The sequence below is a fragment of the Gopherus evgoodei genome, chromosome 8 (assembly GCF_007399415.2).
Source record: "Gopherus evgoodei ecotype Sinaloan lineage chromosome 8, rGopEvg1_v1.p, whole genome shotgun sequence".
Taxonomy (NCBI): Eukaryota; Metazoa; Chordata; order Testudines; family Testudinidae; genus Gopherus; species Gopherus evgoodei.
The window spans coordinates 21,936,505-21,940,216 of NC_044329.1; positions in this window are offsets into that span (position 1 = coordinate 21,936,505).

Consider the following 3,712-nt stretch of genomic DNA (forward strand, 5'->3'; position numbering starts at 1 on the left):
TGGGAGGACAATAGATTTGGATTCTGTTCCTCACTCATCCGCCAACTCGCGTGTGGCATCGGGCATCTCACTTGTCCTATTCAGGTGGGATTTCCTGTCCTTTCTTCACAGTGTCTGCCTCTTCCGGGGATGGAACAGAGTCTCCTCTGAGCTGGAACATGGGCCACCTCCACCTTCCAATGCTGTGAAGTCACAAAGCATCTATTTGCTTGCTCTTTTCCCATGATACAGTGTTAATGGCTGGAGGAACACCATGTCTTCACAATCCCTAGGGCACAGGCATAGCCTCTGGCATGGTAGCAGGCATCCATGTTGTATCTAGGGAGTGACTGAACTCTCCAAGTTTCATTTTATTTCCACAAAAACAATGAGGAGTCTGGTGGCACCTTAAAGACTTTACAGATTTATTTAGGCCTAAGCTTTCGTGGGTAAAAAACCCCACTTCTTACCCATGGAAGCTTAGGCCCTAATAAATCTGTTAGTCTTTAAGGTGCCACCGGACTCATTGTTTTTGTGGATACAGACTAACACGGCTACCACTCTGATATTTTATTTCCAAGCATTATTATTCTGTTGAATTATCTCTGGCTATCATGACCTCACATCCCGCTAGGAAAGCAGCCCAGATTTGACAGGGTAGTGGATAAGGGAACTGGTGCTACATGGGACATTCCCAAGAAGAGATTCTTTCTGTTATTTGTTTTTCCCAGGCAGCACAGAATCATTCACTGTGATTTAAAGGGGCCATGTCAGGTTGCAAATCATGGGCCAGATTGTCAGGTAGCACAAATTGGCATGTCTCCATTGACTTCAGTGGAGCTACATTGATTCACACCAGCTGCTGACCTGGCCAATTTTCTCACCTATGTTAGAAATAAGACCTTAGATAATTAACACAGAAAGGAATTTTTTTTTAAAGGGGAATTTACTTTGCACCAATTATGAGGTTTATTTAATTTCTATAAGAATAAATGCAAACTAAGATAGTGAGACTGTAATCTCTGGAGCTGGAATGATATCTGCCTGTGTTTGTGGCAGCACTTAGCAATACAGGGCCTAACGGTAGCATCTGGACACTACTATCATACAAATATTAATCAGTAATAATAAAAGATGCAAATAAAGACAAGCACGAGCTGATAAGTGACTAGATGACACCCGATCTGAAAGTAGCCATTTTGACCGCCAGATGAAATCTAGCCAGGATTAAACCATGGGCAGAGCTCTCTCAGGTCCCTTCTTTTGAGGGACATCACTTGTCTTAGCCCCACCATTGCACCCACACCTGAGGCGCTCTCACTTCCATTGTTGAAAGCGGTTAAAATCAGAAATGCAAACCCTGTTGCTGAGGCTGTAGGAAGAGTTATTGTCTCTAACGAAAGGAATCTGACAGCATTTGACGTTCCTGCATAAGTGATTTTTCTATGTCCCTCATTTTGGATCTTTATTGCACTCTGTGTCCTTTAGCCGGCTGAGAGGCATGACAGAGTGTGTCCTGAAAGAGAAGGCCCCCTTTACAACTCTCTGGAAATACCAATGAGGCTTAAAGTGCTTGCAAGCTCCACTACGCTTACCCAACCAGAGTGGCGTGAAGGGATGTCAGTGTGAATGAGAATCAGACTCTTTCATTGCGTTCTTCAAGATGCTCTAACCTCCAGCCAGCCCCAAGGCTGGAAGACTCGATCATCTTGAACCCTGACCCAGGAAGCCCTGCATTTCCCTCCACTTTCAGCTAGAAGATCTATGAAGAACTCAATGAGGAACCAAAGCTAAAATCCAGATACCATTGCACAGATCCTCAAGTCCTATATTTTCTGTGTAACATCATGGGAAAGCTCTGGAACATCCTCTGTCGTCCAAGTGATGTCGACTGCTAGAATTTCCTTACCATGAACAGACACCTGAATAAAAAAACATTTTCCTCCCTCACTAGTCTCATGAATCTTTTTAGTGCACCTATTGTCACTTTTAGGCATTGCCAGACTGAAGCAATACTAGTGCTTGGCCTCCCATCCCAGGGCACAGCATTCCGTTACCCTTACCGTATCCATACTCTGTGTCCCTCAGAGCCAAAAACTAAGGCAAGGTCCATGCCCCACTCAGCTGGTCTGAGCTCATGAATGAAAAAGAGACTTCTTTCATCCCTATATTTCGGACAGCAAAAGAGGCTGGAACTCAACCTCAAATATCTCAGGAGGTTGCTGGCTCAGGCTGGGCAAACTCCACTGAAATTTGAGACTAGAGAGTAAGAAGTAGAGAGAGGACAGCAGTCTGCTAATGGCTCTTCTAAGAGCCTGCAGTACTTTGAATGAGATTAGGATTTACCATCCTCAAGCTATCCCCAGGGCAGGGTTGACAGGCTGATGGCATTGTTCACTGGTCACACTCAGGTAAACAAGCAGCAAACAATCCATTTGCCATGTTGACAGATGCTCCATACAGCTCAGAGTGAGGAATGAAGTCAGTGTTTGCAAAAGGCATTAGGGCAATAAACGTCATTTGTTAGGTACGAAAATGCTCTCGACCGTGTCCCTTGATGAAGACAGGCTGGACGCATAAGCCTCTAGTTGTCCAAACATGGAGCCCTCCACAGGTATTCCTGAAGCACTGGGCCTCAGCATCTTAACCCTGCTCCCTCCCCCACCGCACACACAGCAGTTCCTAAATCCAAATCAATTAAAAATGAAAACCTTCCTTGTTTATTTTCAATCAGGACTCAGAAGTGTCAAGATGGAAGAACTATGATTTATTGCCCTCTAGCGGTGAGACATGGTAAGAAGACAGCCAAGTCATCTACAGTAACTCCTCACTTAAAGTCCTCCCGGTTAACATTGTTTTGTCGTTAGGCTGCTGATCAATTAGAGAACGTTTGTTTAAAGTTGTGCAATGCTCCCTTATAACATTGTTTGGCAGCTGTCTGCTTTGTCCACTGCTTGCAGAAAGAGCAACCCGTTGGAGCTAGTTGGTGGGGGCTTGGAACCAGGGTGGACCTACAGACCCACTATCAGCTCCCCACTGCCCTAGGTTCCCTGTGTGGCAGCCGCTCAGCAGGCTATCAATTGCCAGCAATTCAGTTGTCCCTCCCCACACTGCCATGTGCTGCTCCTGCCCTCTGCCTTGGAGCTGCTCCCAGAAGCCTCCTGCTTGCTGTGCGGGGTAGGGGAGGGCGGGAAAAAGGGGGGCTAATGTCAGGGTGTCCTCCTCCCCCTTGCTCCTGCACCCCGCTTACCCCATCCCCACAGAGCGAGGCAGGGAGGATACAACAGGGCTCAGGACAGAGGGAGCTTGCTGACCGCAGCTGCTGTCTCAACTTGCTGATCTACTTAAAAAGGCAATGTACTTAGAGTGGGGTCAGCATACTTAAAGGGGCAATGCACATCTCTCTCACACACACGGTGTGTGTCTCTGTCTAGGTCTGCCATGCTGTCTCACCTCCCTCCATTTGTGCTGCCTTGTAGAGTGTGAGGCTACATTAATAATAATGTGTTAACCCTTGAGGGTTCAGCTGAGTGCTAGTTCATCATTTAGCAGTAAGGCATTCCCTGGGAAATATCCCACTCTCTTCTACCCTCTGATTTCACCACTTCAACAATCATCATTGCTGTGTATAGTATTAAATTGTTTGTTTAAAACTTGTGTGTGGGGGGGGTCTTTTGTCTGATGAAAAAAAATTCCCTGGAACCTAACACACACCCCCCGGCCCCATTTACAT